The 8,797-nt window shown below is 38.9% G+C and overlaps 2 long non-coding RNA genes across 2 annotated transcripts; both read left to right on the top strand.

Moving 5' to 3' along the window:
• The first annotated feature begins 30 nt into the window (after nucleotides 1-30).
• LOC126390278 (uncharacterized) lies at nucleotides 31-3,909 on the top strand. The gene is made up of 3 exons (XR_007569957.1): nucleotides 31-1,316; nucleotides 1,416-1,546; nucleotides 3,457-3,909. It is a non-coding gene; the product is annotated as an uncharacterized LOC126390278 (long non-coding RNA).
• Nucleotides 3,910-5,825: 1,916 nt separating this feature from the next.
• Nucleotides 5,826-6,775, top strand: LOC126390274 (uncharacterized). The gene is made up of 2 exons (XR_007569956.1): nucleotides 5,826-5,945; nucleotides 6,030-6,775. It is a non-coding gene; the product is annotated as an uncharacterized LOC126390274 (long non-coding RNA).
• The last annotated feature ends 2,022 nt before the right edge of the window (nucleotides 6,776-8,797 follow it).

Consider the following 8,797-nt stretch of genomic DNA (forward strand, 5'->3'; position numbering starts at 1 on the left):
TAAGGCGTGGTAAGATACGATATTCCTCACTATATGAAGTGACTGATAACAAGATCTGTATAATGGATTGTAAAAAAATTTGTCAGGTTTTTATTTTGTAGACAATTAATCTGTATTTATAGCATGATGGGATGACAGTACAATGATGTGTGTGGTATCATTGGAAAGCTATGCTCCTGTGCTTTCATGTGATATGCGTGGCATGTCTGTGCGAGCCTGCATTCGCGAGTAATCCATCCAAGAGTAATGTGTGTGCAAAGCTGCATGAAAGCTCTGTTATTCATGATTTTAGTGTAACTTTATCTTTTTTTTTCGCTGTGAAAACATTGGACTACCGACAAGGGCTTCTCGCTATGACGCACGGTCGCAGAGAAAATCAATAGAGAAGAACAGGTGTGAATTTGGACGCACTATGCGTCGTTCGGGCCCATAGGGTTAAATTAATTTCACAATCAAGAAGTCATGCCCCTTCTCCAATATTTACCTTCTTTACGCCTTTATTTTCTGATTCTTTAGCAGGATGAGTTTATTATTTGTATAGAAAACACTCTGTTAGCAGCAGGAGCAGCGGACTTTTTTTCACCAAGCACTGCTGAGAGGAGAAGTGCTCAAAGATGTGTCCCAGATATGTATGCTCACCCACATCCTTTTTACGCACACACACCCCCACACACGCACTGTTTAATCGTGTTGGAAATGGGGAAGTCAGAACGCACTTTGTGGCCTCTAATTTTATTTTTAAACTGAGTGCTATTCCATCACCACTTGCTGCGTGGCACTGCAAAGCTTCAGTTCTTTTTAACACGCAACTAAAGAAGGTTTGTTGGTTGAGAAGATGAGTAGGGGGATTCGGAGGACAAATAGATTTTTTCCACTGTCAAAAGAAAAGCTATTGTACCACATCACTATGTTTCCTGCAAAGAAAACCAGAAACCCACAAGAGCTTTGCCTTCCACGGAAAGTTTCAGTTTCATAGTCTGTCTGTGGTCATTAACGTTCTTTAACACTAAACTCTTACCACCAAAAGCAAAAACTTCACCTGAGAGCAATCATAAATCTTAAAATCAATACAGTCATGCATTTTACATGGGAATACTTCTACTGTTAAACACACACACAGACACACACAGGCACAGGGCCCATCAATAATTAGGGTTAACATGATCTCACTTGAACTCGAGAGGGGACGTGTTAGTCCGCTCTTCACAGCTCTTTCAAGTATGTGACAAAGAGAGAGAGACAGAGGGTGTGTGTGTATGTGTCATGAAGCTGGTGTGTGATTGTCAACATCTCAATGTTTCAGTAACACACTCTGGGTAAGTTTTTAATCCTTATTTTGATTCAGTGTGTGTGTGGTGGGAGGGGATGTCACTTGTGTTGGAAAACAGGAGATTTTACAGATGAAATGTTCACAGCTGTGGCGGCGAGGTATAGATGGCTTCTCCTTTTACTGAGCTGGAGGTGTTGACGATCATGTTCTCTCTCCTGGTGTTCACCCTCTTCACACTTACTGGGATGCTCAATGAGGAATGTGCACACTCAAATGGTACGACTGCAAACACACACACACACACACACACACACACACACATATAACTTTGTCCATTTAGTCACTATGAAGACACTTGTTATTCATCACAAAGGCTACGTAAAACACAAAAATTAGACTCTTATGTGTTGCTGAACTTTTACACAGTGCACTTCCACAGCACTGGGAAAAAATGAAATACCTATGACTGTACATGCAGTTTCCAGTTTATTAGGTTATCCTAATTCAAATGAATGCAGTCGAACATTAAAGTGCTGCAATAAAATCCGACTTTCATAAAGGTTATAATAAACCATGTTTGTCGAAACTGTTTTAGAGAGGTGTTTCTTAAACGTTATGATAATTTTGGAGGCTGTAGTTTGTTCAGCATGTCTATCCTAATTAATATAAATGTTGAAATAACTGAAAAGAATCATTATATGCGATATAATTCAACTTTTAGCATGGTATACCACTTAAATTGGCAACAAAGTGGATAGTAAACTCATCCTATAATATCCATTAATGTAGTTATAGCACTACAAACTAAAACCTCAATATTAGAGTGAAAATAATCTTCTGAATATCTATCTGAAATCTGTTAAATACGTTCTATCCTCGTCACTCTTTAAAATGTTGACTCAAAACTCAACTTTGCAGAACACGATAGCGCTCTTTTGAAGTTAATTATACTTGTTGTGTACTCTGTTTCTCTTTATTAGCCTAATAAAAAACAATAAAAAAGACACACACATCCTAGTGCCCAACAGGATGTGTGCTGGATTTAATAAACATCTAGCAAAGTTGAAACAAATAGATCCACACCTGGTAGCTCCCGTCAGAAGGACTTTAATGCTGTGTGTAACATTTCAAGCACCGGGCTCTTCCTCAGACGTCTGTGTGCAGATCTTAGTGTTTCAACTTCATTTATCAGCCCTTCATGATAAAATTCTGGTTATAAGTTCCCATCCTGAAATCTATCCAAATGTCTCCTTTGAAGTCTCATCCAGCTCTGTCTAATATTACTGTATTTCATTTCTTAATGGTACCCTGAGATGTGTTACTGCACTGTGCTTCTGGTCGAGTTATATCAATGAGGGTTATAAAACACCTCTCGGTAGAGTGTATTATACAGGTTAGCAGCACCAGAAACTGCAGCTTTCAAGTAAAGCTGAATGAATATTGCTCCAAAACAGTTTTAAAACACCTGAACATATTAACCTTCATGAAGGTTTGACTTACTGCGGAGCTGCTGTTTTAGACGGTTCGTTTTTGCTACATGTCAGTGTCTTAAGTTCTCTGACAAAGTGGCACCAAAGCAGGACAGCATCAACTTCACAGAGGTAGCATTTATTACAAGGCTCTAATGAATTCACTGTTAGTGCCATTAAATAAATAAATATAATACATTTTTGGGCCTTAAAAGACAGTAAATCTGTGTGAGAGAGACGGAAAGAAACATACAACCAGTAGAATCAGTGTATATGTAATGCATCATAACCTCAAGTTCACCATGACACCCTTGAAACATATTTTTTATACAACATATCAAGGTTCTGTCGTGTTATTATGGACGTATATGATCATTTTAACTGGTTATTTTCCAGCCCTGTTAAATATTACATTTATAAGGATTCTGCTTTTCTATAATTAGTCCAGATGTTGTCTCAATAATTAATTTGTGTCTAACATTGTTTATTTCTTTCACAGCATTTCCTGTGAGATTATAATTACTTTAATAGACATTTCAATACATTGAACTAATGAGTTTATTTTACACAATTTATTTTCAATGCATCATAGATTTTTATTCTATGAGAATCTCAACAGCCAAAATGTGTGCTAATCAAATTGATCAGTAATTTACTTCTTTCGCCGTGATAAAAATTTGAAAACCAAAGAAAGTGACTTTTTTTTTAATCCATCAGAGACAAATGCACAGCTACAGAGTGAGGAGCTGATCGTCTGACTCCAGATGAGGTTCATGACTGAGACTGAAAAACTACAGAGGGCAACAGCGGTCTCTCACTTCCTGTTAGTGGTATCTTGATGACAAGTCAGCCAAAGACTGTGTGTGTGTGTGTGTGTGTGTGTGTGTGTGTGTGTGTGTGTGTGTGTGTTTTATCAGTTACCAGAGCAAAGTCTAAATGGTGACCTATGAGCATGCATGTTTGTGTACTCTGTTATAGGATCCAGTATTACCTGCTTCCAGGATGAGGCACAAAGGAGTGGCCTCAATGTTACACTGTAAAAAAAAAAAAAGGTTAATAAACAGTATCTCACACGTTTTCTTTCCTCTATGAGAGTGTATACCTGTGAAAACTCACAGAAGTGCTTTTTACTGACCTTCAGATCTAGAAATAGCTGCTGTGATTCTTCCTACTGGTAAGTCTCAGAACCCTGTATGTACTTTTTCTTGTTTTATCTCGCTGTTGGATTTGCTCTACAAGAAATATGTGTCGAACAAAGATCATCTCTGACTGAAGTCTGCAGCTCCAGAGAGGCTGTTTCAAAATCTAGGTCAGACACAAAAGGTGTGCTGGAGGGATTACAGTGAGATCTCAAATTATTCTGCAGGAACGCAGCGTCTGAATTGTTCTTGTAAGGGATCAAAGGGTGGAGCTTGTGTGAATGAGCAGATCTACAGCAGCAAGAAAGATGTGTGAATTGCGGGCAATTGAGATTCATTCAGCCCTATCAGGGATGATATAGAACAACATGGTGCCTCGTAAATGATACCTGCTGATGTATTAATTAATGCCTCTTTATAACTTCTCCTGACCCTCTTATACTGCAGTTCTTTCACTGGATGTGTTAATGCAGGGATTCATTATTTTCATGGTAACATTAGGGCAGTAAAAATGTAGTAGACAGTGAGGGGATTTTGGTTGAAGTTGGGTTGAGAGGGTTTAGAAAAAACTTTTTTTTCTGCTGAAAATAAAAAATTACTTCACTTAAGCAAACTTCTGTGAAAGTTTCCAAAAACTTGTGAATATACTTTTTTTCTTTGATTTTACTGACTGTTTTATTTATGTGAGCCCTGCCTCCAGATCCACACAGTCACTAACTATGATACTGTGGTACATTAACTTTGTTATACTTAAACACAACATCCGATAGTGCTGATGTGATGTGAACTGGATAGATTAATCAAATACTTAATAATGATAAATAGAAAATGTTGTGAAAATGTTCTATTCTTCTTTTTCTTGTTGTGAACAGAGACTAATTTTGAGTTTTACAGTGAACAGATACAGCCCAGTATGACAACGTGGACTTTATGCAAATTTAGGAGCATGAGTCATTAAACCAACAGTGGACTGACTGAACAAGGTTGTAAGGCCCTCTAGTGGAAGGATCGGGCTACTGTAAAAAACAGTGCCTTTTATTTTAGTATGTGGATAATGTGCATTAAGCTTGCAATAACCTGTAGTTTGGCTCCAAACCTTTGATTTGCTGCCCACATGTTAGGCTTGTTAAAAGACCAGTGTGTAGGATTTGGTGGCATCTAGCAGTGAGGTAGCAGACCAACTGAAACCAACTAAATACCTCCTGCTCACCCCTCCATTTCCAAGCATGTAGGATAACTACAGTGGCCATCAGGTACCATGAAAATGTGAAAGGCCCTCTCTAAAGCCAGTGTTTGGTCTGTCCATTCTGGGCTACTGTAGAAACATGGCAGTGCAACATGGCAGACTCTGTGGAAGAGGGCCCGCTTCATATGTAGATATATGTAGTTAAAACACAGCAATTATTACTCTCAGGCGATTATACACTAATGAAAACATAGTTGTAAATATTATATTCATTTTCTGTCAATAGATCCTCCTAAATCCGACACACTGGACCTTTAAGTGGATCAAACAGTGAATGATAGGAGTGTAAAGGTTGATGCAATCTGATTAGCAGCAGCACAAGTTTGTAAATTACATATAGGATGTTCCTCAGGAAAAAAAAATCACTATTAACTTTAACAGTTTTATATGTGATAGGTCTGTTGCTGTCAAGTTTGGATAGGCAAGATAATGATATGGACAATTATTGAGAATCTGTTACAGTACATTTATGCATTGGTGAAATCATGCTAACTTTATATGTGCATGTGTACATGTACAGTAAATGGTCAACTGACACACTGCTACTTTTAAATACTAAACATGTTAGTAGCTGTCTTACTGCATCTCTTGAAGGCTTATATTTTTAAAACAAAAATGACAACACAGTAAGATCACTGAAGCTGATTCTTCTGCGTCATGATGATGTTACATAATGTAATGACGTGTTTTGTGTTGGGTAGTGGTGTAGATGGAACTGCCGTTCACTGGCTTTGAGCTCACCTTCATCATTGTTGCCTTCATCATCTTCTCACTCTTCAGCTTGGCTTCAGTCTGCATCCAACCCGAAGAAGCACGTCCAGGTACACACTCCTCCTCCACTGTCAGACACACACACAGACAAACATCAATGCTACGTAATGTACAGTATGTCTGCTCCCTTTCAGAGGAAGTTGTCCATGAAGCAAAAAAGCTACAACGAATCAACAGGAAGCAGAGGGTGATCACCAAGCAAGCTGAACAGAAACCATAAAGTCAGAGATCTCCGTCATGATCTGGTGGACTGCACTGTTTTGAATGCACTGTGATGTTTATCACACATAACTAAGAATGAACTGACTTTGTTTTATAAAACAGTGTCATTATGGCACACAGTGTTAAAACCGTAGCACTTTTACCAATATTAAGGCCACAATAAACTTTTTTCCCCAATGAATGATGCAGTCTCTAATCTAATGTGGCATTTATTTATTAATGTAATGTTTACTTTACTTTTATTAATGTACAGCAGGAACCATAGACTGTATAAAATAATGGACGTAGCTACTGTGATGTCATCCACTGGTTTGGGGACTCCTGTTTTGAAGCCTGCAGTTTGGCATTTTGGTCGTTGCCATGGGTGGAGCTGTGGATGAGCGAGGGGTGAATCTGACTGAGAACTTGAGGACACTATCCACAAACTAGGGTTACAGCGGTATACCAGTTTCAAGGTACATCATGAATGAACATTTACAGTTATCATACCATGTACATCTGCTTATCTCAGTACTGGAAAAGGATGCAAGCAGAGAGAAAATCTCACATTTATTTTGTTTTGTTTATTTTTCAGAAGGGAGATTTCTTACACAATTTTCCATTAAGAACTATTTTCAAGTTCTAATGATAATAAAGCGTTTGTTAAACCACAACAAAATCCTTTATAAAGTCATTGCAAGTGATAATAATAATAGTTCCATACTATGAAAATATCATCACTCTGCAACACTACAACAGACAGCCTGTTACTCAAAGTGGCAACACCCTTAATCACGTGCAACTTTAAGCCTTAATAAAAAATAACGAGGTGAGTTATATAAAAAAATCACCCCCCTGTCCAGTTGTCATAAACAGGGAAATTAGTTATAGGGACCAAAACTGTTTTTTGTACCAGGCTGAAAACATGTTTATTTCTGCCATAAAGTTGGGCATTTCAACATGGAGGTCTATAGGAATTGACTGGCTTTTTGGATTAGTGTCAAGGGGCAATTCGAGGAACTGCACTTCATCGTTGGCTTCATTTTCAGCTCCAGAGGTTGCAACTTGGCAGAAGCAGTTAGATATGTACACTAAAATATATCATGTCTCTCAAATGTGTAGTGTGGGAGATGCTAAATTCCATTTTTACCCCTTCAGCTTTGTTAAATTGGGATTTGGGTGAATCTATAGAATCTTAGTGATCTGTTGTAATTACAAGTTAAGCTTAAAGATCTAGCTGCATTGATCTGAGTTTTACCCACTGTTAACTGTTATTTTGTAGTCAACAGTTTCACAACCAACACAGAGCAGCTAGTTTTGGATAATTCTTCCCCTGAATGAAACTGCTCAGAAAATCCTTCTTCTGAGGATGCAAAAACATCCTGCTAAAAATAGGCTTCAGACTCCTTTCCCATTGCCAGTAGACCAGAGCTGCTAACATGGCTCTGCAGCAGATGAGTATGCCTTTCTACGTGTGTGGGATTTTTTTGGTGTGTAACGTTAAGCATCACAGACAGGCTGGAAAACAGGTTAGCAAACTGTAGGAAGCAGCGTGGAGGCCTGTGAACACTTTACAGTGGTTACTCCTTTTTATATCTTACTGAATTTCTCTTTCAAACTCAGTGCAGACTAACTTTGTGGTGGCCTGTCATCGCATCTTGCCAGTAAAGGGGCTAAAATTAGCACGTTCACCCGCGTATTGTATTTCCATTAATGCCGATCAGAGCAGGAGCCCATGACTATTGCAGAGTCATTTGGTCTGGGTGTAAATGCTGATTGTAAGCTTTCCCATTACATTAAAAAGCCAGATTTTAGCAGGTGTTTGCAGCATTTTTGTGTGGTCGAAAAGGGCTTAAAGTAAAAACACTCAGTTGCTGGATTGTGTTACAGTCATCACCAGGACAGACCTGTTAAAGGGTCATAAGTACATAATACTCTTTCCACTGTATGTTTTTGTTGAAACTTGAGCCTTTTTGGAATCACTGACAATATATTGCATATTTGATTTGGTCTGCATGACCTCCTGACATCACAACTTTCTTAAGTCAGTCCCATGCTCTGGTTCTCACATAGAAGTGTGATGCTTGGTCTTTAGCTCTATCTGCAGTTTTCATATAGTATCACATTAAACATTAATTTCCTCTGAAAAGGATCCTGACTATCTACTGATGCATATGGCCAGAAAACAAGAAAGACTTTGCTTGAGGTTAAAAGTCAAACATGGATCCTCTGCATGGTCACTGGGTTTGTGTGTCTAGAGAAGCCGCTATGTCTGGGTTAGGATTTAACAAACCAAGTGACTTTTGGCCCCTGGAGCCCTATTGGGGTGACATCCTGGGGGGTTAGAGGCTGCTCCCTGTTGAGTTTGCCCCCTGACCCCTGAGCCCTCCGTCACTCCTCCATAGCCAGCCGTCTAGTTGCCGACACGGAGGGGAGGAGATGGAGGGAGGAAGGCAAAAAAAAAAGACAAAGTTAATCAACCGCTGTGAGATTCTATCTTTGTCTTCACAGAGTGCATGAGAAGAAGAAGAAAAAAACGCCCAGTTCATTTGTGTGAAGTGTCATGATGGTCCATACGGGTAGGGTGTGTATTGGGTGCACTGCTGTTCATGTGTATGCATTGAGGTCTGTATTGAGCAACTGCAGATAAAGGGTCTTAGGAGTAATTAAGATCTGGCTGGCTGCGGCCCTCATTAGCACT

Source organism: Epinephelus moara, chromosome 5 (genome assembly GCF_006386435.1).
Source record: "Epinephelus moara isolate mb chromosome 5, YSFRI_EMoa_1.0, whole genome shotgun sequence".
NCBI classification, from domain to species: Eukaryota; Metazoa; Chordata; class Actinopteri; order Perciformes; family Serranidae; genus Epinephelus; species Epinephelus moara.